The 25281-nt window shown below is 34.2% G+C and overlaps 17 non-coding genes across 17 annotated transcripts; all 17 read right to left on the bottom strand.

Annotated features, from left to right (window-relative positions):
- Positions 1–791: 791 nt before the first annotated feature.
- On the bottom strand, positions 792–877 carry TRNAR-UCU (transfer RNA arginine (anticodon UCU)). Its single transcript is given in 2 exon segments — positions 792–827; positions 841–877. It is a non-coding gene; the product is annotated as a tRNA-Arg (tRNA).
- Positions 878–2312: 1435 nt separating this feature from the next.
- On the bottom strand, positions 2313–2398 carry TRNAR-UCU (transfer RNA arginine (anticodon UCU)). Its single transcript is given in 2 exon segments — positions 2313–2348; positions 2362–2398. It is a non-coding gene; the product is annotated as a tRNA-Arg (tRNA).
- Positions 2399–3833: 1435 nt separating this feature from the next.
- On the bottom strand, positions 3834–3919 carry TRNAR-UCU (transfer RNA arginine (anticodon UCU)). The gene is given in 2 exon segments: positions 3834–3869; positions 3883–3919. It is a non-coding gene; the product is annotated as a tRNA-Arg (tRNA).
- Positions 3920–5354: 1435 nt separating this feature from the next.
- On the bottom strand, positions 5355–5440 carry TRNAR-UCU (transfer RNA arginine (anticodon UCU)). The gene is given in 2 exon segments: positions 5355–5390; positions 5404–5440. It is a non-coding gene; the product is annotated as a tRNA-Arg (tRNA).
- Positions 5441–6875: 1435 nt separating this feature from the next.
- TRNAR-UCU (transfer RNA arginine (anticodon UCU)) lies at positions 6876–6961 on the bottom strand. The gene is given in 2 exon segments: positions 6876–6911; positions 6925–6961. It is a non-coding gene; the product is annotated as a tRNA-Arg (tRNA).
- A 1435-nt stretch (positions 6962–8396) lies between these two features.
- TRNAR-UCU (transfer RNA arginine (anticodon UCU)) lies at positions 8397–8482 on the bottom strand. The gene is given in 2 exon segments: positions 8397–8432; positions 8446–8482. It is a non-coding gene; the product is annotated as a tRNA-Arg (tRNA).
- A 1435-nt stretch (positions 8483–9917) lies between these two features.
- Positions 9918–10003, bottom strand: TRNAR-UCU (transfer RNA arginine (anticodon UCU)). Its single transcript is given in 2 exon segments — positions 9918–9953; positions 9967–10003. It is a non-coding gene; the product is annotated as a tRNA-Arg (tRNA).
- A 1435-nt stretch (positions 10004–11438) lies between these two features.
- TRNAR-UCU (transfer RNA arginine (anticodon UCU)) lies at positions 11439–11524 on the bottom strand. The gene is given in 2 exon segments: positions 11439–11474; positions 11488–11524. It is a non-coding gene; the product is annotated as a tRNA-Arg (tRNA).
- A 1435-nt stretch (positions 11525–12959) lies between these two features.
- TRNAR-UCU (transfer RNA arginine (anticodon UCU)) lies at positions 12960–13045 on the bottom strand. Its single transcript is given in 2 exon segments — positions 12960–12995; positions 13009–13045. It is a non-coding gene; the product is annotated as a tRNA-Arg (tRNA).
- Positions 13046–14480: 1435 nt separating this feature from the next.
- TRNAR-UCU (transfer RNA arginine (anticodon UCU)) lies at positions 14481–14566 on the bottom strand. Its single transcript is given in 2 exon segments — positions 14481–14516; positions 14530–14566. It is a non-coding gene; the product is annotated as a tRNA-Arg (tRNA).
- Positions 14567–16001: 1435 nt separating this feature from the next.
- TRNAR-UCU (transfer RNA arginine (anticodon UCU)) lies at positions 16002–16087 on the bottom strand. Its single transcript is given in 2 exon segments — positions 16002–16037; positions 16051–16087. It is a non-coding gene; the product is annotated as a tRNA-Arg (tRNA).
- A 1435-nt stretch (positions 16088–17522) lies between these two features.
- TRNAR-UCU (transfer RNA arginine (anticodon UCU)) lies at positions 17523–17608 on the bottom strand. The gene is given in 2 exon segments: positions 17523–17558; positions 17572–17608. It is a non-coding gene; the product is annotated as a tRNA-Arg (tRNA).
- Positions 17609–19043: 1435 nt separating this feature from the next.
- Positions 19044–19129, bottom strand: TRNAR-UCU (transfer RNA arginine (anticodon UCU)). Its single transcript is given in 2 exon segments — positions 19044–19079; positions 19093–19129. It is a non-coding gene; the product is annotated as a tRNA-Arg (tRNA).
- Positions 19130–20564: 1435 nt separating this feature from the next.
- Positions 20565–20650, bottom strand: TRNAR-UCU (transfer RNA arginine (anticodon UCU)). The gene is given in 2 exon segments: positions 20565–20600; positions 20614–20650. It is a non-coding gene; the product is annotated as a tRNA-Arg (tRNA).
- Positions 20651–22085: 1435 nt separating this feature from the next.
- On the bottom strand, positions 22086–22171 carry TRNAR-UCU (transfer RNA arginine (anticodon UCU)). The gene is given in 2 exon segments: positions 22086–22121; positions 22135–22171. It is a non-coding gene; the product is annotated as a tRNA-Arg (tRNA).
- Positions 22172–23606: 1435 nt separating this feature from the next.
- TRNAR-UCU (transfer RNA arginine (anticodon UCU)) lies at positions 23607–23692 on the bottom strand. Its single transcript is given in 2 exon segments — positions 23607–23642; positions 23656–23692. It is a non-coding gene; the product is annotated as a tRNA-Arg (tRNA).
- A 1435-nt stretch (positions 23693–25127) lies between these two features.
- On the bottom strand, positions 25128–25213 carry TRNAR-UCU (transfer RNA arginine (anticodon UCU)). Its single transcript is given in 2 exon segments — positions 25128–25163; positions 25177–25213. It is a non-coding gene; the product is annotated as a tRNA-Arg (tRNA).
- Positions 25214–25281: the final 68 nt, after the last annotated feature.

The following is a 25281-nucleotide window of genomic DNA, read 5'->3' as shown; positions in this document are numbered from 1 at the left end:
TAGGACTGTACAATAGTGGTGAAAAGTTTTCAGACTGATACCAAATTTGGCTTTCACAGTTTACTGCCTTAGATTTTATACTGGTAATTTGTGTTAACTCTAGATTATTCTGAAAAGAGATCAGATGAATTGCCCAAAATTGCAAACTCAGTTCTTACCATGAAAATTAAATTAATCGCAAAAAACTCATTTCCACTAAATTTCAGTTTCCCAAAAATGACCTGCTTGTATGATTTCCGTGGTCTCATCAGCACAGCAGAAGGTGTTTATGAGGACAAGGCAGCTGATAACACTCTGTTCTTATCTTTAAACCTATTTTTTACTTTTAAGCAAACAATTGTCCATGTTTTGCATTAATGACATAAAATTGATACCAAAAAGCCATGCAAACATTTCATCAAACTATGGATGGACTGGAGAATGCTTGCACCAAAGTTGCATTTTTTAAAGTTATAGTTGACAAATCAGCCAAAAATATCTAGAAACTCCAAATCCCGACATTAGAGATCATCAAGAAATATCTTGCAATCACATACAAATAAGAATTTTAGAAAGGTTCAAATTCAAGAAAGAATATGGTCTACTGAATACAGGTAACAGAACACCAAACACTAGACCAAAAATATGCAATAATGAATTGTGCCCTATCTGTTATCCATTGTGTCAATCAGCCTTCAGTGGCTGAATTGCATAGTTCAATTTTAAATGTAACATCTAATTTGCTCTAAACGTTATTAACATTTTTCATCTTTTCAAGATCAACCGAGTTAAAGTATTAATGTCTCAAAATACGACTCTGGTGGGACTCGAACCCACAACCTTCGAATCACATCAGCTCCCTAGAAGTCCAATGCGCTATCCATTGCGCCACAGAGGCACAAGCCTTTTTGTTGGAGTAGGTGTTTTGTCAAATCTAGACAATATTTTCCTGATGATTAAATAACAGAAAGATTCCTGTTTTCTTTGTAACTTTGTTTTCGCCTTCTTATATGTAAAAGTAAAACTGGTCAGCAGGAAAATGCCTATGTTGTAGAAAAGAAAGATCTATTTTATATTAAAACTCCTTACATGCACTTTTTAGTCTTACATGCCAGCAGTTCATTTTAAATTACTAACAAAGGTCCCTGTTGGTAAAGTGTCACATAGAAATTCATGCAAGATAACAAAAGGGGTAGCTTTTGTTGGTTTCTAAATCTCAAGCTTTGATCTTTTTCACTTTCTCCAGATTCAATGCAGTAGCCACTGACCCTCAGGAACTTAAGCTGAGAAAAACGGATTGGAACATTAGTTTCGTTGTACGCTAATGGGCCACTGGTTTGGGAAGGAAATTAGTCAAAACAAAAGAAATAATTTTATCCATGTGAAAAAACTATCAGAGAAGCTTTGTTTTAGTCCAAATAAATGCTGGGAAATTTCCTGGAGTCTCCTACTAGATATCCTGATTTTAGCAGTCAGCTATACTTTTCTTTAGATGTTTTTCCATTCCTCATTTTTTCCTTTTGCAGTTTTTCTAAGAATATCTAGGACTGTACAATAGTGGTGAAAAGTTTTCAGACTGATACCAAATTTGGCTTTCACAGTTTACTGCCTTAGATTTTATACTGGTAATTTGTGTTAACTCTAGATTATTCTGAAAAGAGATCAGATGAATTGCCCAAAATTGCAAACTCAGTTCTTACCATGAAAATTAAATTAATCGCAAAAAACTCATTTCCACTAAATTTCAGTTTCCCAAAAATGACCTGCTTGTATGATTTCCGTGGTCTCATCAGCACAGCAGAAGGTGTTTATGAGGACAAGGCAGCTGATAACACTCTGTTCTTATCTTTAAACCTATTTTTTACTTTTAAGCAAACAATTGTCCATGTTTTGCATTAATGACATAAAATTGATACCAAAAAGCCATGCAAACATTTCATCAAACTATGGATGGACTGGAGAATGCTTGCACCAAAGTTGCATTTTTTAAAGTTATAGTTGACAAATCAGCCAAAAATATCTAGAAACTCCAAATCCCGACATTAGAGATCATCAAGAAATATCTTGCAATCACATACAAATAAGAATTTTAGAAAGGTTCAAATTCAAGAAAGAATATGGTCTACTGAATACAGGTAACAGAACACCAAACACTAGACCAAAAATATGCAATAATGAATTGTGCCCTATCTGTTATCCATTGGGTCAGTGAGCCTTCAGTGGCTGAATTGCATAGTTCAATTTTAAATATAACATCTAATTTGCTCTAAACGTTATTAACATTTTTCATCTATTCAAGATCAACCGAGTTAAAGTATTAATGTCTCAAAATACGACTCTGGTGGGACTCGAACCCACAACCTTTGAATCACATCAGCTCCCTAGAAGTCCAATGCGCTATCCATTGCGCCACAGAGCCACAAGCCTTTTTGTTGAAGTAGGTGTTTTGTCAAATCTAGACAATATTTTCCTGATGATTAAATAACAGAAAGATTCCTGTTTTCTTTGTAACTTTGTTTTCGCCTTCTTATATGTAAAAGTAAAACTGGTCAGCAGGAAAATGCCTATGTTGTAGAAAAGAAAGATCTATTTTATATTAAAACTCCTTACATGCACTTTTTAGTCTTACATGCCAGCAGTTCATTTTAAATTACTAACAAAGGTCCCTGTTGGTAAAGTGTCACATAGAAATTCATGCAAGATAACAAAAGGGGTAGCTTTTGTTGGTTTCTAAATCTCAAGCTTTGATCTTTTTCACTTTCTCCAGATTCAATGCAGTAGCCACTGACCCTCAGGAACTTAAGCTGAGAAAAACGGATTGGAACATTAGTTTCGTTGTACGCTAATGGGCCACTGGTTTGGGAAGGAAATTAGTCAAAACAAAAGAAATAATTTTATCCATGTGAAAAAACTATCAGAGAAGCTTTGTTTTAGTCCAAATAAATGCTGGGAAATTTCCTGGAGTCTCCTACTAGATATCCTGATTTTAGCAGTCAGCTATACTTTTCTTTAGATGTTTTTCCATTCCTCATTTTTTCCTTTTGCAGTTTTTCTAAGAATATCTAGGACTGTACAATAGTGGTGAAAAGTTTTCAGACTGATACCAAATTTGGCTTTCACAGTTTACTGCCTTAGATTTTATACTGGTAATTTGTGTTAACTCTAGATTATTCTGAAAAGAGATCAGATGAATTGCCCAAAATTGCAAACTCAGTTCTTACCATGAAAATTAAATTAATCGCAAAAAACTCATTTCCACTAAATTTCAGTTTCCCAAAAATGACCTGCTTGTATGATTTCCGTGGTCTCATCAGCACAGCAGAAGGTGTTTATGAGGACAAGGCAGCTGATAACACTCTGTTCTTATCTTTAAACCTATTTTTTACTTTTAAGCAAACAATTGTCCATGTTTTGCATTAATGACATAAAATTGATACCAAAAAGCCATGCAAACATTTCATCAAACTATGGATGGACTGGAGAATGCTTGCACCAAAGTTGCATTTTTTAAAGTTATAGTTGACAAATCAGCCAAAAATATCTAGAAACTCCAAATCCCGACATTAGAGATCATCAAGAAATATCTTGCAATCACATACAAATAAGAATTTTAGAAAGGTTCAAATTCAAGAAAGAATATGGTCTACTGAATACAGGTAACAGAACACCAAACACTAGACCAAAAATATGCAATAATGAATTGTGCCCTATCTGTTATCCATTGGGTCAGTGAGCCTTCAGTGGCTGAATTGCATAGTTCAATTTTAAATATAACATCTAATTTGCTCTAAACGTTATTAACATTTTTCATCTATTCAAGATCAACCGAGTTAAAGTATTAATGTCTCAAAATACGACTCTGGTGGGACTCGAACCCACAACCTTTGAATCACATCAGCTCCCTAGAAGTCCAATGCGCTATCCATTGCGCCACAGAGCCACAAGCCTTTTAGTTGAAGTAGGTGTTTTGTCAAATCTAGACAATATTTTCCTGATGATTAAATAACAGAAAGATTCCTGTTTTCTTTGTAACTTTGTTTTCGCCTTCTTATATGTAAAAGTAAAACTGGTCAGCAGGAAAATGCCTATGTTGTAGAAAAGAAAGATCTATTTTATATTAAAACTCCTTACATGCACTTTTTAGTCTTACATGCCAGCAGTTCATTTTAAATTACTAACAAAGGTCCCTGTTGGTAAAGTGTCACATAGAAATTCATGCAAGATAACAAAAGGGGTAGCTTTTGTTGGTTTCTAAATCTCAAGCTTTGATCTTTTTCACTTTCTACAGATTCAATGCAGTAGCCACTGACCCTCAGGAACTTAAGCTGAGAAAAACGGATTGGAACATTAGTTTCGTTGTACGCTAATGGGCCACTGGTTTGGGAAGGAAATTAGTCAAAACAAAAGAAATAATTTTATCCATGTGAAAAAACTATCAGAGAAGCTTTGTTTTAGTCCAAATAAATGCTGGGAAATTTCCTGGAGTCTCCTACTAGATATCCTGATTTTAGCAGTCAGCTATACTTTTCTTTAGATGTTTTTCCATTCCTCATTTTTTCCTTTTGCAGTTTTTCTAAGAATATCTAGGACTGTACAATAGTGGTGAAAAGTTTTCAGACTGATACCAAATTTGGCTTTCACAGTTTACTGCCTTAGATTTTATACTGGTAATTTGTGTTAACTCTAGATTATTCTGAAAAGAGATCAGATGAATTGCCCAAAATTGCAAACTCAGTTCTTACCATGAAAATTAAATTAATCGCAAAAAACTCATTTCCACTAAATTTCAGTTTCCCAAAAATGACCTGCTTGTATGATTTCCGTGGTCTCATCAGCACAGCAGAAGGTGTTTATGAGGACAAGGCAGCTGATAACACTCTGTTCTTATCTTTAAACCTATTTTTTACTTTTAAGCAAACAATTGTCCATGTTTTGCATTAATGACATAAAATTGATACCAAAAAGCCATGCAAACATTTCATCAAACTATGGATGGACTGGAGAATGCTTGCACCAAAGTTGCATTTTTTAAAGTTATAGTTGACAAATCAGCCAAAAATATCTAGAAACTCCAAATCCCGACATTAGAGATCATCAAGAAATATCTTGCAATCACATACAAATAAGAATTTTAGAAAGGTTCAAATTCAAGAAAGAATATGGTCTACTGAATACAGGTAACAGAACACCAAACACTAGACCAAAAATATGCAATAATGAATTGTGCCCTATCTGTTATCCATTGGGTCAGTGAGCCTTCAGTGGCTGAATTGCATAGTTCAATTTTAAATATAACATCTAATTTGCTCTAAACGTTATTAACATTTTTCATCTATTCAAGATCAACCGAGTTAAAGTATTAATGTCTCAAAATACGACTCTGGTGGGACTCGAACCCACAACCTTTGAATCACATCAGCTCCCTAGAAGTCCAATGCGCTATCCATTGCGCCACAGAGCCACAAGCCTTTTTGTTGAAGTAGGTGTTTTGTCAAATCTATACAATATTTTCCTGATGATTAAATAACAGAAAGATTCCTGTTTTCTTTGTAACTTTGTTTTCGCCTTCTTATATGTAAAAGTAAAACTGGTCAGCAGGAAAATGCCTATGTTGTAGAAAAGAAAGATCTATTTTATATTAAAACTCCTTACATGCACTTTTTAGTCTTACATGCCAGCAGTTCATTTTAAATTACTAACAAAGGTCCCTGTTGGTAAAGTGTCACATAGAAATTCATGCAAGATAACAAAAGGGGTAGCTTTTGTTGGTTTCTAAATCTCAAGCTTTGATCTTTTTCACTTTCTACAGATTCAATGCAGTAGCCACTGACCCTCAGGAACTTAAGCTGAGAAAAACGGATTGGAACATTAGTTTCGTTGTACGCTAATGGGCCACTGGTTTGGGAAGGAAATTAGTCAAAACAAAATAAATAATTTTATCCATGTGAAAAAACTATCAGAGAAGCTTTGTTTTAGTCCAAATAAATGCTGGGAAATTTCCTGGAGTCTCCTACTAGATATCCTGATTTTAGCAGTCAGCTATACTTTTCTTTAGATGTTTTTCCATTCCTCATTTTTTCCTTTTGCAGTTTTTCTAAGAATATCTAGGACTGTACAATAGTGGTGAAAAGTTTTCAGACTGATACCAAATTTGGCTTTCACAGTTTACTGCCTTAGATTTTATACTGGTAATTTGTGTTAACTCTAGATTATTCTGAAAAGAGATCAGATGAATTGCCCAAAATTGCAAACTCAGTTCTTACCATGAAAATTAAATTAATCGCAAAAAACTCATTTCCACTAAATTTCAGTTTCCCAAAAATGACCTGCTTGTATGATTTCCGTGGTCTCATCAGCACAGCAGAAGGTGTTTATGAGGACAAGGCAGCTGATAACACTCTGTTCTTATCTTTAAACCTATTTTTTACTTTTAAGCAAACAATTGTCCATGTTTTGCATTAATGACATAAAATTGATACCAAAAAGCCATGCAAACATTTCATCAAACTATGGATGGACTGGAGAATGCTTGCACCAAAGTTGCATTTTTTAAAGTTATAGTTGACAAATCAGCCAAAAATATCTAGAAACTCCAAATCCCGACATTAGAGATCATCAAGAAATATCTTGCAATCACATACAAATAAGAATTTTAGAAAGGTTCAAATTCAAGAAAGAATATGGTCTACTGAATACAGGTAACAGAACACCAAACACTAGACCAAAAATATGCAATAATGAATTGTGCCCTATCTGTTATCCATTGGGTCAGTGAGCCTTCAGTGGCTGAATTGCATAGTTCAATTTTAAATATAACATCTAATTTGCTCTAAACGTTATTAACATTTTTCATCTATTCAAGATCAACCGAGTTAAAGTATTAATGTCTCAAAATACGACTCTGGTGGGACTCGAACCCACAACCTTTGAATCACATCAGCTCCCTAGAAGTCCAATGCGCTATCCATTGCGCCACAGAGCCACAAGCCTTTTTGTTGAAGTAGGTGTTTTGTCAAATCTAGACAATATTTTCCTGATGATTAAATAACAGAAAGATTCCTGTTTTCTTTGTAACTTTGTTTTCGCCTTCTTATATGTAAAAGTAAAACTGGTCAGCAGGAAAATGCCTATGTTGTAGAAAAGAAAGATCTATTTTATATTAAAACTCCTTACATGCACTTTTTAGTCTTACATGCCAGCAGTTCATTTTAAATTACTAACAAAGGTCCCTGTTGGTAAAGTGTCACATAGAAATTCATGCAAGATAACAAAAGGGGTAGCTTTTGTTGGTTTCTAAATCTCAAGCTTTGATCTTTTTCACTTTCTCCAGATTCAATGCAGTAGCCACTGACCCTCAGGAACTTAAGCTGAGAAAAACGGATTGGAACATTAGTTTCGTTGTACGCTAATGGGCCACTGGTTTGGGAAGGAAATTAGTCAAAACAAAAGAAATAATTTTATCCATGTGAAAAAACTATCAGAGAAGCTTTGTTTTAGTCCAAATAAATGCTGGGAAATTTCCTGGAGTCTCCTACTAGATATCCTGATTTTAGCAGTCAGCTATACTTTTCTTTAGATGTTTTTCCATTCCTCATTTTTTCCTTTTGCAGTTTTTCTAAGAATATCTAGGACTGTACAATAGTGGTGAAAAGTTTTCAGACTGATACCAAATTTGGCTTTCACAGTTTACTGCCTTAGATTTTATACTGGTAATTTGTGTTAACTCTAGATTATTCTGAAAAGAGATCAGATGAATTGCCCAAAATTGCAAACTCAGTTCTTACCATGAAAATTAAATTAATCGCAAAAAACTCATTTCCACTAAATTTCAGTTTCCCAAAAATGACCTGCTTGTATGATTTCCGTGGTCTCATCAGCACAGCAGAAGGTGTTTATGAGGACAAGGCAGCTGATAACACTCTGTTCTTATCTTTAAACCTATTTTTTACTTTTAAGCAAACAATTGTCCATGTTTTGCATTAATGACATAAAATTGATACCAAAAAGCCATGCAAACATTTCATCAAACTATGGATGGACTGGAGAATGCTTGCACCAAAGTTGCATTTTTTAAAGTTATAGTTGACAAATCAGCCAAAAATATCTAGAAACTCCAAATCCCGACATTAGAGATCATCAAGAAATATCTTGCAATCACATACAAATAAGAATTTTAGAAAGGTTCAAATTCAAGAAAGAATATGGTCTACTGAATACAGGTAACAGAACACCAAACACTAGACCAAAAATATGCAATAATGAATTGTGCCCTATCTGTTATCCATTGGGTCAGTGAGCCTTCAGTGGCTGAATTGCATAGTTCAATTTTAAATATAACATCTAATTTGCTCTAAACGTTATTAACATTTTTCATCTATTCAAGATCAACCGAGTTAAAGTATTAATGTCTCAAAATACGACTCTGGTGGGACTCGAACCCACAACCTTTGAATCACATCAGCTCCCTAGAAGTCCAATGCGCTATCCATTGCGCCACAGAGCCACAAGCCTTTTAGTTGAAGTAGGTGTTTTGTCAAATCTAGACAATATTTTCCTGATGATTAAATAACAGAAAGATTCCTGTTTTCTTTGTAACTTTGTTTTCGCCTTCTTATATGTAAAAGTAAAACTGGTCAGCAGGAAAATGCCTATGTTGTAGAAAAGAAAGATCTATTTTATATTAAAACTCCTTACATGCACTTTTTAGTCTTACATGCCAGCAGTTCATTTTAAATTACTAACAAAGGTCCCTGTTGGTAAAGTGTCACATAGAAATTCATGCAAGATAACAAAAGGGGTAGCTTTTGTTGGTTTCTAAATCTCAAGCTTTGATCTTTTTCACTTTCTACAGATTCAATGCAGTAGCCACTGACCCTCAGGAACTTAAGCTGAGAAAAACGGATTGGAACATTAGTTTCGTTGTACGCTAATGGGCCACTGGTTTGGGAAGGAAATTAGTCAAAACAAAAGAAATAATTTTATCCATGTGAAAAAACTATCAGAGAAGCTTTGTTTTAGTCCAAATAAATGCTGGGAAATTTCCTGGAGTCTCCTACTAGATATCCTGATTTTAGCAGTCAGCTATACTTTTCTTTAGATGTTTTTCCATTCCTCATTTTTTCCTTTTGCAGTTTTTCTAAGAATATCTAGGACTGTACAATAGTGGTGAAAAGTTTTCAGACTGATACCAAATTTGGCTTTCACAGTTTACTGCCTTAGATTTTATACTGGTAATTTGTGTTAACTCTAGATTATTCTGAAAAGAGATCAGATGAATTGCCCAAAATTGCAAACTCAGTTCTTACCATGAAAATTAAATTAATCGCAAAAAACTCATTTCCACTAAATTTCAGTTTCCCAAAAATGACCTGCTTGTATGATTTCCGTGGTCTCATCAGCACAGCAGAAGGTGTTTATGAGGACAAGGCAGCTGATAACACTCTGTTCTTATCTTTAAACCTATTTTTTACTTTTAAGCAAACAATTGTCCATGTTTTGCATTAATGACATAAAATTGATACCAAAAAGCCATGCAAACATTTCATCAAACTATGGATGGACTGGAGAATGCTTGCACCAAAGTTGCATTTTTTAAAGTTATAGTTGACAAATCAGCCAAAAATATCTAGAAACTCCAAATCCCGACATTAGAGATCATCAAGAAATATCTTGCAATCACATACAAATAAGAATTTTAGAAAGGTTCAAATTCAAGAAAGAATATGGTCTACTGAATACAGGTAACAGAACACCAAACACTAGACCAAAAATATGCAATAATGAATTGTGCCCTATCTGTTATCCATTGGGTCAGTGAGCCTTCAGTGGCTGAATTGCATAGTTCAATTTTAAATATAACATCTAATTTGCTCTAAACGTTATTAACATTTTTCATCTATTCAAGATCAACCGAGTTAAAGTATTAATGTCTCAAAATACGACTCTGGTGGGACTCGAACCCACAACCTTTGAATCACATCAGCTCCCTAGAAGTCCAATGCGCTATCCATTGTGCCACAGAGCCACAAGCCTTTTTGTTGAAGTAGGTGTTTTGTCAAATCTAGACAATATTTTCCTGATGATTAAATAACAGAAAGATTCCTGTTTTCTTTGTAACTTTGTTTTCGCCTTCTTATATGTAAAAGTAAAACTGGTCAGCAGGAAAATGCCTATGTTGTAGAAAAGAAAGATCTATTTTATATTAAAACTCCTTACATGCACTTTTTAGTCTTACATGCCAGCAGTTCATTTTAAATTACTAACAAAGGTCCCTGTTGGTAAAGTGTCACATAGAAATTCATGCAAGATAACAAAAGGGGTAGCTTTTGTTGGTTTCTAAATCTCAAGCTTTGATCTTTTTCACTTTCTCCAGATTCAATGCAGTAGCCACTGACCCTCAGGAACTTAAGCTGAGAAAAACGGATTGGAACATTAGTTTCGTTGTACGCTAATGGGCCACTGGTTTGGGAAGGAAATTAGTCAAAACAAAAGAAATAATTTTATCCATGTGAAAAAACTATCAGAGAAGCTTTGTTTTAGTCCAAATAAATGCTGGGAAATTTCCTGGAGTCTCCTACTAGATATCCTGATTTTAGCAGTCAGCTATACTTTTCTTTAGATGTTTTTCCATTCCTCATTTTTTCCTTTTGCAGTTTTTCTAAGAATATCTAGGACTGTACAATAGTGGAGAAAAGTTTTCAGACTGATACCAAATTTGGCTTTCACAGTTTACTGCCTTAGATTTTATACTGGTAATTTGTGTTAACTCTAGATTATTCTGAAAAGAGATCAGATGAATTGCCCAAAATTGCAAACTCAGTTCTTACCATGAAAATTAAATTAATCGCAAAAAACTCATTTCCACTAAATTTCAGTTTCCCAAAAATGACCTGCTTGTATGATTTCCGTGGTCTCATCAGCACAGCAGAAGGTGTTTATGAGGACAAGGCAGCTGATAACACTCTGTTCTTATCTTTAAACCTATTTTTTACTTTTAAGCAAACAATTGTCCATGTTTTGCATTAATGACATAAAATTGATACCAAAAAGCCATGCAAACATTTCATCAAACTATGGATGGACTGGAGAATGCTTGCACCAAAGTTGCATTTTTTAAAGTTATAGTTGACAAATCAGCCAAAAATATCTAGAAACTCCAAATCCCGACATTAGAGATCATCAAGAAATATCTTGCAATCACATACAAATAAGAATTTTAGAAAGGTTCAAATTCAAGAAAGAATATGGTCTACTGAATACAGGTAACAGAACACCAAACACTAGACCAAAAATATGCAATAATGAATTGTGCCCTATCTGTTATCCATTGGGTCAGTGAGCCTTCAGTGGCTGAATTGCATAGTTCAATTTTAAATATAACATCTAATTTGCTCTAAACGTTATTAACATTTTTCATCTTTTCAAGATCAACCGAGTTAAAGTATTAATGTCTCAAAACATGACTCTGGTGGGACTCGAACCCACAACCTTTGAATCACATCAGCTCCCTAGAAGTCCAATGCGCTATCCATTGCGCCACAGAGCCACAAGCCTTTATGTTGAAGTAGGTGTTTTGTCAAATCTAGACAATATTTTCCTGATGATTAAATAACAGAAAGATTCCTGTTTTCTTTGTAACTTTGTTTTCGCCTTCTTATATGTAAAAGTAAAACTGGTCAGCAGGAAAATGCCTATGTTGTAGAAAAGAAAGATCTATTTTATATTAAAACTCCTTACATGCACTTTTTAGTCTTACATGCCAGCAGTTCATTTTAAATTACTAACAAAGGTCCCTGTTGGTAAAGTGTCACATAGAAATTCATGCAAGATAACAAAAGGGGTAGCTTTTGTTGGTTTCTAAATCTCAAGCTTTGATCTTTTTCACTTTCTCCAGATTCAATGCAGTAGCCACTGACCCTCAGGAACTTAAGCTGAGAAAAACGGATTGGAACATTAGTTTCGTTGTACGCTAATGGGCCACTGGTTTGGGAAGGAAATTAGTCAAAACAAAATAAATAATTTTATCCATGTGAAAAAACTATCAGAGAAGCTTTGTTTTAGTCCAAATAAATGCTGGGAAATTTCCTGGAGTCTCCTACTAGATATCCTGATTTTAGCAGTCAGCTATACTTTTCTTTAGATGTTTTTCCATTCCTCATTTTTTCCTTTTGCAGTTTTTCTAAGAATATCTAGGACTGTACAATAGTGGTGAAAAGTTTTCAGACTGATACCAAATTTGGCTTTCACAGTTTACTGCCTTAGATTTTATACTGGTAATTTGTGTTAACTCTAGATTATTCTGAAAAGAGATCAGATGAATTGCCCAAAATTGCAAACTCAGTTCTTACCATGAAAATTAAATTAATCGCAAAAAACTCATTTCCACTAAATTTCAGTTTCCCAAAAATGACCTGCTTGTATGATTTCCGTGGTCTCATCAGCACAGCAGAAGGTGTTTATGAGGACAAGGCAGCTGATAACACTCTGTTCTTATCTTTAAACCTATTTTTTACTTTTAAGCAAACAATTGTCCATGTTTTGCATTAATGACATAAAATTGATACCAAAAAGCCATGCAAACATTTCATCAAACTATGGATGGACTGGAGAATGCTTGCACCAAAGTTGCATTTTTTAAAGTTATAGTTGACAAATCAGCCAAAAATATCTAGAAACTCCAAATCCCGACATTAGAGATCATCAAGAAATATCTTGCAATCACACACAAATAAGAATTTTAGAAAGGTTCAAATTCAAGAAAGAATATGGTCTACTGAATACAGGTAACAGAACACCAAACACTAGACCAAAAATATGCAATAATGAATTGTGCCCTATCTGTTATCCATTGGGTCAGTGAGCCTTCAGTGGCTGAATTGCATAGTTCAATTTTAAATATAACATCTAATTTGCTCTAAACGTTATTAACATTTTTCATCTTTTCAAGATCAACCGAGTTAAAGTATTAATGTCTCAAAATACGACTCTGGTGGGACTCGAACCCACAACCTTTGAATCACATCAGCTCCCTAGAAGTCCAATGCGCTATCCATTGCGCCACAGAGCCACAAGCCTTTATGTTGAAGTAGGTGTTTTATCAAATCTAGACAATATTTTCCTGATGATTAAATAACAGAAAGATTCCTGTTTTCTTTGTAACTTTGTTTTCGCCTTCTTATATGTAAAAGTAAAACTGGTCAGCAGGAAAATGCCTATGTTGTAGAAAAGAAAGATCTATTTTATATTAAAACTCCTTACATGCACTTTTTAGTCTTACATGCCAGCAGTTCATTTTAAATTACTAACAAAGGTCCCTGTTGGTAAAGTGTCACATAGAAATTCATGCAAGATAACAAAAGGGGTAGCTTTTGTTGGTTTCTAAATCTCAAGCTTTGATCTTTTTCACTTTCTCCAGATTCAATGCAGTAGCCACTGACACTCAGGAACTTAAGCTGAGAAAAACTGATTGGAACATTAGTTTCGTTGTACGCTAATGGGCCACTGGTTTGGGAAGGAAATTAGTCAAAACAAAATAAATAATTTTATCCATGTGAAAAAACTATCAGAGAAGCTTTGTTTTAGTCCAAATAAATGCTGGGAAATTTCCTGGAGTCTCCTACTAGATATCCTGATTTTAGCAGTCAGCTATACTTTTCTTTAGATGTTTTTCCATTCCTCATTTTTTCCTTTTGCAGTTTTTCTAAGAATATCTAGGACTGTACAATAGTGGTGAAAAGTTTTCAGACTGATACCAAATTTGGCTTTCACAGTTTACTGCCTTAGATTTTATACTGGTAATTTGTGTTAACTCTAGATTATTCTGAAAAGAGATCAGATGAATTGCCCAAAATTGCAAACTCAGTTCTTACCATGAAAATTAAATTAATCGCAAAAAACTCATTTCCACTAAATTTCAGTTTCCCAAAAATGACCTGCTTGTATGATTTCCGTGGTCTCATCAGCACAGCAGAAGGTGTTTATGAGGACAAGGCAGCTGATAACACTCTGTTCTTATCTTTAAACCTATTTTTTACTTTTAAGCAAACAATTGTCCATGTTTTGCATTAATGACATAAAATTGATACCAAAAAGCCATGCAAACATTTCATCAAACTATGGATGGACTGGAGAATGCTTGCACCAAAGTTGCATTTTTTAAAGTTATAGTTGACAAATCAGCCAAAAATATCTAGAAACTCCAAATCCCGACATTAGAGATCATCAAGAAATATCTTGCAATCACATACAAATAAGAATTTTAGAAAGGTTCAAATTCAAGAAAGAATATGGTCTACTGAATACAGGTAACAGAACACCAAACACTAGACCAAAAATATGCAATAATGAATTGTGCCCTATCTGTTATCCATTGTGTCAGTGAGCCTTCAGTGGCTGAATTGCATAGTTCAATTTTAAATATAACATCTAATTTGCTCTAAACGTTATTAACATTTTTCATCTTTTCAAGATCAACCGAGTTAAAGTATTAATGTCTCAAAATATGACTCTGGTGGGACTCGAACCCACAACCTTTGAATCACATCAGCTCCCTAGAAGTCCAATGCGCTATCCATTGCGCCACAGAGCCACAAGCCTTTATGTTGAAGTAGGTGTTTTGTCAAATCTAGACAATATTTTCCTGATGATTAAATAACAGAAAGATTCCTGTTTTCTTTGTAACTTTGTTTTCGCCTTCTTATATGTAAAAGTAAAACTGGTCAGCAGGAAAATGCCTATGTTGTAGAAAAGAAAGATCTATTTTATATTAAAACTCCTTACATGCACTTTTTAGTCTTACATGCCAGCAGTTCATTTTAAATTACTAACAAAGGTCCCTGTTGGTAAAGTGTCACATAGAAATTCATGCAAGATAACAAAAGGGGTAGCTTTTGTTGGTTTCTAAATCTCAAGCTTTGATCTTTTTCACTTTCTCCAGATTCAATGCAGTAGCCACTGACCCTCAGGAACTTAAGCTGAGAAAAACGGATTGGAACATTAGTTTCGTTGTACGCTAATGGGCCACTGGTTTGGGAAGGAAATTAGTCAAAACAAAATAAATAATTTTATCCATGTGAAAAAACTATCAGAGAAGCTTTGTTTTAGTCCAAATAAATGCTGGGAAATTTCCTGGAGTCTCCTACTAGATATCCTGATTTTAGCAGTCAGCTATACTTTTCTTTAGATGTTTTTCCATTCCTCATTTTTTCCTTTTGCAGTTTTTCTAAGAATATCTAGGACTGTACAATAGTGGTGAAAAGTTTTCAGACTGATACCAAATTTGGCTTTCACAGTTTACTGCCTTAGATTTTATACTGGTAATTTGTGTTAACTCTAGATTATTCTGAAAAGAGATCAGATGAATTGCCCAAAATTGCAAACTCAGTTCTTACCATGAAAATTAAATTAATCGCAAAAAACTCATTTCCACTAAATTTCAGTTTCCCAAAAATGACCTGCTTGTATGATTTCCGTGGTCTCATCAGCACAGCAGAAGGTGTTTATGAGGACAAGGCAGCTGATAACACTCTGTTCTTATCTTTAAACCTATTTTTTACTTTTAAGCAAACAATTGTCCATGTTTTGCATTAATGACATAAAATTGATACCAAAAAGCCATGCAAACATTTCATCAAACTATGGATGGACTGGAGAATGCTTGCACCAAAGTTGCATTTTTTAAAGTTATAGTTGACAAATCAGCCAAAAATATCTAGAAACTCCAAATCCCGACATTAGAGATCATCAAGAAATATCTTGCAATCACACACAAATAAGAATTTTAGAAAGGTTCAAATTCAAGAAAGAATATGGTCTACTGAATACAGGTAACAGAACACCAAACACTAGACCAAAAATATGCAATAATGAATTGTGCCCTATCTGTTATCCATTGGGTCAGTGAGCCTTCAGTGGCTGAATTGCATAGTTCAATTTTAAATATAACATCTAATTTGCTCTAAACGTTATTAACATTTTTCATCTTTTCAAGATCAACCGAGTTAAAGTATTAATGTCTCAAAATACGACTCTGGTGGGACTCGAACCCACAACCTTTGAATCACATCAGCTCCCTAGAAGTCCAATGCGCTATCCATTGCGCCACAGAGCCACAAGCCTTTATGTTGAAGTAGGTGTTTTATCAAATCTAGACAATATTTTCCTGATGATTAAATAACAGAAAGATTCCTGTTTTCTTTGTAACTTTGTTTTCGCCTTCTTATATGTAAAAGTAAAACTGGTCAGCAGGAAAATGCCTATGTTGTAGAAAAGAAAGATCTATTTTATATTAAAACTCCTTACATGCACTTTTTAGTCTTACATGCCAGCAGTTCATTTTAAATTACTAACAAAGGTCCCTGTTGGTAAAGTGTCACATAGAAATTCATGCAAGATAACAAAAGGGGTAGCTTTTGTTGGTTTCTAAATCTCAAGCTTTGATCTTTTTCACTTTCTCCAGATTCAATGCAGTAGCCACTGACACTCAGGAACTTAAGCTGAGAAAAACTGATTGGAACATTAGTTTCGTTGTACGCTAATGGGCCACTGGTTTGGGAAGGAAATTAGTCAAAACAAAATAAATAATTTTATCCATGTGAAAAAACTATCAGAGAAGCTTTGTTTTAGTCCAAATAAATGCTGGGAAATTTCCTGGAGTCTCCTACTAGATATCCTGATTTTAGCAGTCAGCTATACTTTTCTTTAGATGTTTTTCCATTCCTCATTTTTTCCTTTTGCAGTTTTTCTAAGAATATCTAGGACTGTACAATAGTGGTGAAAAGTTTTCAGACTGATACCAAATTTGGCTTTCACAGTTTACTGCCTTAGATTTTATACTGGTAATTTGTGTTAACTCTAGATTATTCTGAAAAGAGATCAGATGAATTGCCCAAAATTGCAAACTCAGTTCTTACCATGAAAATTAAATTAATCGCAAAAAACTCATTTCCACTAAATTTCAGTTTCCCAAAAATGACCTGCTTGTATGATTTCCGTGGTCTCATCAGCACAGCAGAAGGTGTTTATGAGGACAAGGCAGCTGATAACACTCTGTTCTTATCTTTAAACCTATTTTTTACTTTTAAGCAAACAATTGTCCATGTTTTGCATTAATGACATAAAATTGATACCAAAAAGCCATGCAAACATTTCATCAAACTATGGATGGACTGGAGAATGCTTGCACCAAAGTTGCATTTTTTAAAGTTATAGTTGACAAATCAGCCAAAAATATCTAGAAACTCCAAATCCCGACATTAGAGATCATCAAGAAATATCTTGCAATCACATACAAATAAGAATTTTAGAAAGGTTCAAATTCAAGAAAGAATATGGTCTACTGAATACAGGTAACAGAACACCAAACACTAGACCAAAAATATGCAATAATGAATTGTGCCCTATCTGTTATCCATTGTGTCAGTGAGCCTTCAGTGGCTGAATTGCATAGTTCAATTTTAAATATAACATCTAATTTGCTCTAAACGTTATTAACATTTTTCATCTTTTCAAGATCAACCGAGTTAAAGTATTAATGTCTCAAAATATGACTCTGGTGGGACTCGAACCCACAACCTTTGAATCACATCAGCTCCCTAGAAGTCCAATGCGCTATCCATTGCGCCACAGAGCCACAAGCCTTTATGTTGAAGTAGGTGTTTTGTCAAATCTAGACAATATTTTCCTGATGATTAAATAACAGAAAGATTCCTGTTTTCTTTGTAACTTTGTTTTCGCCTTCTTATATGTAAAAGTAAAACTGGTCAGCAGGAAAATGCCTATGTTGTAGAAAAGAAAGATCTATTTTATATTAAAACTCCTTACATGCACTTTTTAGTCTTACATGCCAGCAGTTCATTTTAAATTACTAACAAAGGTCCCTGTTGGTAAAGTGTCACATAGAAATTCATGCAAGATAACAAAAGGGGTAGCTTTTGTTGGTTTCTAAATCTCAAGCTTTGATCTTTTTCACTTTCTCCAGATTCAATGCAGTAGCCACTGACCCTCAGGAACTTAAGCTGAGAAAAACGGATTGGAACATTAGTTTCGTTGTACGCTAATGGGCCACTGGTTTGGGAAGGAAATTAGTCAAAACAAAAGAAATAATTTTATCCATGTGAAAAAACTATCAGAGAAGCTTTGTTTTAGTCCAAATAAATGCTGGGAAATTTCCTGGAGTCTCCTACTAGATATCCTGATTTTAGCAGTCAGCTATACTTTTCTTTAGATGTTTTTCCATTCCTCATTTTTTCCTTTTGCAGTTTTTCTAAGAATATCTAGGACTGTACAATAGTGGTGAAAAGTTTTCAGACTGATACCAAATTTGGCTTTCACAGTTTACTGCCTTAGATTTTATACTGGTAATTTGTGTTAACTCTAGATTATTCTGAAAAGAGATCAGATGAATTGCCCAAAATTGCAAACTCAGTTCTTACCATGAAAATTAAATTAATCGCAAAAAACTCATTTCCACTAAATTTCAGTTTCCCAAAAATGACCTGCTTGTATGATTTCCGTGGTCTCATCAGCACAGCAGAAGGTGTTTATGAGGACAAGGCAGCTGATAACACTCTGTTCTTATCTTTAAACCTATTTTTTACTTTTAAGCAAACAATTGTCCATGTTTTGCATTAATGACATAAAATTGATACCAAAAAGCCATGCAAACATTTCATCAAACTATGGATGGACTGGAGAATGCTTGCACCAAAGTTGCATTTTTTAAAGTTATAGTTGACAAATCAGCCAAAAATATCTAGAAACTCCAAATCCCGACATTAGAGATCATCAAGAAATATCTTGCAATCACATACAAATAAGAATTTTAGAAAGGTTCAAATTCAAGAAAGAATATGGTCTACTGAATACAGGTAACAGAACACCAAACACTAGACCAAAAATATGCAATAATGAATTGTGCCCTATCTGTTAGCCATTGGGTCAGTGAGCCTTCAGTGGCTGAATTGCATAGTTCAATTTTAAATGTAACATCTAATTTGCTCTAAACGTTATTAACATTTTTCATCTTTTCAAGATCAACCGAGTTAAAATATTAATGTCTCAAAATACGACTCTGGTGGGACTCGAACCCACAACCTTTGAATCACATCAGCTCCCTAGAAGTCCAATGCGCTATCCATTGCGCCACAGAGCCACAAGCCTTTATGTTGAAGTAGGTGTTTTGTCAAATCTAGACAATATTTTCCTGATGATTAAATAACAGAAAGATTCCTGTTTTCTTTGTAACTTTGTTTTCGCCTTCTTATATGTAAAAGTAAAACTGGTCAGCAGGAAAATGCCTATGTTGTAGAAAAGAAAGATCTATTTTATATTAAAACTCCTTACATGCACTTTTTAGTCTTACATGCCAGCAGTTCATTTTAAATTACTAACAAAGGTCCCTGTTGGTAAAGTGTCACATAGAAATTCATGCAAGATAACAAAAGGGGTAGCTTTTGTTGGTTTCTAAATCTCAAGCTTTGATCTTTTTCACTTTCTCCAGATTCAATGCAGTAGCCACTGACCCTCAGGAACTTAAGCTGAGAAAAACGGATTGGAACATTAGTTTCGTTGTACGCTAATGGGCCACTGGTTTGGGAAGGAAATTAGTCAAAACAAAATAAATAATTTTATCCATGTGAAAAAACTATCAGAGAAGCTTTGTTTTAGTCCAAATAAATGCTGGGAAATTTCCTGGAGTCTCCTACTAGATATCCTGATTTTAGCAGTCAGCTATACTTTTCTTTAGATGTTTTTCCATTCCTCATTTTTTCCTTTTGCAGTTTTTCTAAGAATATCTAGGACTGTACAATAGTGGTGAAAAGTTTTCAGACTGATACCAAATTTGGCTTTCACAGTTTACTGCCTTAGATTTTATACTGGTAATTTGTGTTAACTCTAGATTATTCTGAAAAGAGATCAGATGAATTGCCCAAAATTGCAAACTCAGTTCTTACCATGAAAATTAAATTAATCGCAAAAAACTCATTTCCACTAAATTTCAGTTTCCCAAAAATGACCTGCTTGTATGATTTCCGTGGTCTCATCAGCACAGCAGAAGGTGTTTATGAGGACAAGGCAGCTGATAACACTCTGTTCTTATCTTTAAACCTATTTTTTACTTTTAAGCAAACAATTGTCCATGTTTTGCATTAATGACATAAAATTGATACCAAAAAGCCATGCAAACATTTCATCAAACTATGGATGGACTGGAGAATGCTTGCACCAAAGTTGCATTTTTTAAAGTTATAGTTGACAAATCAGCCAAAAATATCTAGAAACTCCAAATCCCGACATTAGAGATCATCAAGAAATATCTTGCAATCACATACAAATAAGAATTTTAGAAAGGTTCAAATTCAAGAAAGAATATGGTCTACTGAATACAGGTAACAGAACACCAAACACTAGACCAAAAATATGCAATAATGAATTGTGCCCTATCTGTTATCCATTGTGTCAGTGAGCCTTCAGTGGCTGAATTGCATAGTTCAATTTTAAATATAACATCTAATTTGCTCTAAACGTTATTAACATTTTTCATCTTTTCAAGATCAACCGAGTTAAAGTATTAATGTCTCAAAATATGACTCTGGTGGGACTCGAACCCACAACCTTTGAATCACATCAGCTCCCTAGAAGTCCGATGCGCTATCCATTGCGCCACAGAGCCACAAGCCTTTATGGTGAAGTAGGTGTTTTGTCAAATCTAGACAATATTTTCCTGATGATTAAATAACAGAAAGATTCCTGTTTTCTTTGTAACTTTGTTTTCGCCTTCTTATATGTAAAAGTAAAACTGGTCAGCAGGAAAATGCCTATGTTGTAGAAAAGAAAGATCTATTTTATATTAAAACTCCTTACATGCACTTTTTAGTCTTACATGCCAGCAGTTCATTTTAAATTACTAACAAAGGTCCCTGTTGGTAAAGTGTCACATAGAAATTCATGCAAGATAACAAAAGGGGTAGCTTTTGTTGGTTTCTAAATCTCAAGCTTTGATCTTTTTCACTTTCTCCAGATTCAATGCAGTAGCCACTGACCCTCAGGAACTTAAGCTGAGAAAAACGGATTGGAACATTAGTTTCGTTGTACGCTAATGGGCCACTGGTTTGGGAAGGAAATTAGTCAAAACAAAATAAATAATTTTATCCATGTGAAAAAACTATCAGAGAAGCTTTGTTTTAGTCCAAATAAATGCTGGGAAATTTCCTGGAGTCTCCTACTAGATATCCTGATTTTAGCAGTCAGCTATACTTTTCTTTAGATGTTTTTCCATTCCTCATTTTTTCCTTTTGCAGTTTTTCTAAGAATATCTAGGACTGTACAATAGTGGTGAAAAGTTTTCAGACTGATACCAAATTTGGCTTTCACAGTTTACTGCCTTAGATTTTATACTGGTAATTTGTGTTAACTCTAGATTATTCTGAAAAGAGATCAGATGAATTGCCCAAAATTGCAAACTCAGTTCTTACCATGAAAATTAAATTAATCGCAAAAAACTCATTTCCACTAAATTTCAGTTTCCCAAAAATGACCTGCTTGTATGATTTCCGTGGTCTCATCAGCACAGCAGAAGGTGTTTATGAGGACAAGGCAGCTGATAACACTCTGTTCTTATCTTTAAACCTATTTTTTACTTTTAAGCAAACAATTGTCCATGTTTTGCATTAATGACATAAAATTGATACCAAAAAGCCATGCAAACATTTCATCAAACTATGGATGGACTGGAGAATGCTTGCACCAAAGTTGCATTTTTTAAAGTTATAGTTGACAAATCAGCCAAAAATATCTAGAAACTCCAAATCCCGACATTAGAGATCATCAAGAAATATCTTGCAATCACATACAAATAAGAATTTTAGAAAGGTTCAAATTCAAGAAAGAATATGGTCTACTGAATACAGGTAACAGAACACCAAACACTAGACCAAAAATATGCAATAATGAATTGTGCCCTATCTGTTATCCATTGTGTCAATGAGCCTTCAGTGGCTGAATTGCATAGTTCAATTTTAAATGTAACATCTAATTTGCTCTAAACGTTATTAACATTTTTCATCTTTTCAAGATCAACCGAGTTAAAGTATTAATGTCTCAAAATACGACTCTGGTGGGACTCGAACCCACAACCTTTGAATCACATCAGCTCCCTAGAAGTCCAATGCGCTATCCATTGCGCCACAGAGCCACAAGCCTTTTTGTTGAAGTAGGTGTTTTGTCAAATCTAGACAATATTTTCCTGATGATTAAATAACAGAAAGATTCCTGTTTTCTTTGTAACTTTGTTTTCGCCTTCTTATATGTAAAAGTAAAACTGGTCAGCAGGAAAATGCCTATGTTGTAGAAAAGAAAGATCTATTTTATATTAAAACTCCTTACATGCACTTTTTAGTCTTACATGCCAGCAGTTCATTTTAAATTACTAACAAAGGTCCCTGTTGGTAAAGTGTCACATAGAAATTCATGCAAGATAACAAAAGGGGTAGCTTTTGTTGGTTTCTAAATCTCAAGCTTTGATCTTTTTCACTTTCTCCAGATTCAATGCAGTAGCCACTGACCCTCAGGAACTTAAGCTGAGAAAAACGGATTGGAACATTAGTTTCGTTGTACGCTAATGGGCCACTGGTTTGGGAAGGAAATTAGTCAAAACAAAATAAATAATTTTATCCATGTGAAAAAACTATCAGAGAAGCTTTGTTTTAGTCCAAATAAATGCTGGGAAATTTCCTGGAGTCTCCTACTAGATATCCTGATTTTAGCAGTCAGCTATACTTTTCTTTAGATGTTTTTCCATTCCTCATTTTTTCCTTTTGCAGTTTTTCTAAGAATATCTAGGACTGTACAATAGTGGTGAAAAGTTTTCAGACTGATACCAAATTTGGCTTTCACAGTTTACTGCCTTAGATTTTATACTGGTAATTTGTGTTAACTCTAGATTATTCTGAAAAGAGATCAGATGAATTGCCCAAAATTGCAAACTCAGTTCTTACCATGAAAATTAAATTAATCGCAAAAAACTCATTTCCACTAAATTTCAGTTTCCCAAAAATGACCTGCTTGTATGATTTCCGTGGTCTCATCAGCACAGCAGAAGGTGTTTATGAGGACAAGGCAGCTGATAACACTCTGTTCTTATCTTTAAACCTATTTTTTACTTTTAAGCAAACAATTGTCCATGTTTTGCATTAATGACATAAAATTGATACCAAAAAGCCATGCAAACATTTCATCAAACTATGGATGGACTGGAGAATGCTTGCACCAAAGTTGCATTTTTTAAAGTTATAGTTGACAAATCAGCCAAAAATATCTAGAAACTCCAAATCCCGACATTAGAGATCATCAAGAAATATCTTGCAATCACATACAAATAAGAATTTTAGAAAGGTTCAAATTCAAGAAAGAATATGGTCTACTGAATACAGGTAACAGAACACCAAACACTAGACCAAAAATATGCAATAATGAATTGTGCCCTATCTGTTATCCATTGTGTCAGTGAGCCTTCAGTGGCTGAATTGCATAGTTCAATTTTAAATATAACATCTAATTTGCTCTAAACGTTATTAACATTTTTCATCTTTTCAAGATCAACCGAGTTAAAGTATTAATGTCTCAAAATATGACTCTGGTGGGACTCGAACCCACAACCTTTGAATCACATCAGCTCCCTAGAAGTCCAATGCGCTATCCATTGCGCCACAGAGCCACAAGCCTTTATGGTGAAGTAGGTGTTTTGTCAAATCTAGACAATATTTTCCTGATGATTAAATAACAGAAAGATTCCTGTTTTCTTTGTAACTTTGTTTTCGCCTTCTTATATGTAAAAGTAAAACTGGTCAGCAGGAAAATGCCTATGTTGTAGAAAAGAAAGATCTATTTTATATTAAAACTCCTTACATGCACTTTTTAGTCTTACATGCCAGCAGTTCATTTTAAATTACTAACAAAGGTCCCTGTTGGTAAAGTGTCACATAGAAATTCATGCAAGATAACAAAAGGGGTAGCTTTTGTTGGTTTCTAAATCTCAAGCTTTGATCTTTTTCACTTTCTCCAGATTCAATGCAGTAGCCACTGACCCTCAGGAACTTAAGCTGAGAAAAACGGATTGGAACATTAGTTTCGTTGTACGCTAATGGGCCACTGGTTTGGGAAGGAAATTAGTCAAAACAAAATAAATAATTTTATCCATGTGAAAAAACTATCAGAGAAGCTTTGTTTTAGTCCAAATAAATGCTGGGAAATTTCCTGGAGTCTCCTACTAGATATCCTGATTTTAGCAGTCAGCTATACTTTTCTTTAGATGTTTTTCCATTCCTCATTTTTTCCTTTTGCAGTTTTTCTAAGAATATCTAGGACTGTACAATAGTGGTGAAAAGTTTTCAGACTGATACCAAATTTGGCTTTCACAGTTTACTGCCTTAGATTTTATACTGGTAATTTGTGTTAACTCTAGATTATTCTGAAAAGAGATCAGATGAATTGCCCAAAATTGCAAACTCAGTTCTTACCATGAAAATTAAATTAATCGCAAAAAACTCATTTCCACTAAATTTCAGTTTCCCAAAAATGACCTGCTTGTATGATTTCCGTGGTCTCATCAGCACAGCAGAAGGTGTTTATGAGGACAAGGCAGCTGATAACACTCTGTTCTTATCTTTAAACCTATTTTTTACTTTTAAGCAAACAATTGTCCATGTTTTGCATTAATGACATAAAATTGATACCAAAAAGCCATGCAAACATTTCATCAAACTATGGATGGACTGGAGAATGCTTGCACCAAAGTTGCATTTTTTAAAGTTATAGTTGACAAATCAGCCAAAAATATCTAGAAACTCCAAATCCCGACATTAGAGATCATCAAGAAATATCTTGCAATCACATACAAATAAGAATTTTAGAAAGGTTCAAATTCAAGAAAGAATATGGTCTACTGAATACAGGTAACAGAACACCAAACACTAGACCAAAAATATGCAATAATGAATTGTGCCCTATCTGTTATCCATTGGGTCAGTGAGCCTTCAGTGGCTGAATTGCATAGTTCAATTTTAAATGTAACATCTAATTTGCTCTAAACGTTATTAACATTTTTCATCTTTTCAAGATCAACCGAGTTAAAATATTAATGTCTCAAAATACGACTCTGGTGGGACTCGAACCCACAACCTTTGAATCACATCAGCTCCCTAGAAGTCCAATGCGCTATCCATTGCGCCACAGAGCCACAAGCCTTTATGTTGAAGTAGGTGTTTTGTCAAATCTAGACAATATTTTCCTGATGATTAAATAACA

The sequence above is a fragment of the Dendrobates tinctorius genome, unplaced genomic scaffold (assembly GCF_039654945.1).
Source record: "Dendrobates tinctorius isolate UK_male_01 unplaced genomic scaffold, ASM3965494v1 ptg000011l, whole genome shotgun sequence".
Taxonomy (NCBI): Eukaryota; Metazoa; Chordata; class Amphibia; order Anura; family Dendrobatidae; genus Dendrobates; species Dendrobates tinctorius.
This window is presented reverse-complemented; position numbering and strand designations above follow the sequence as displayed.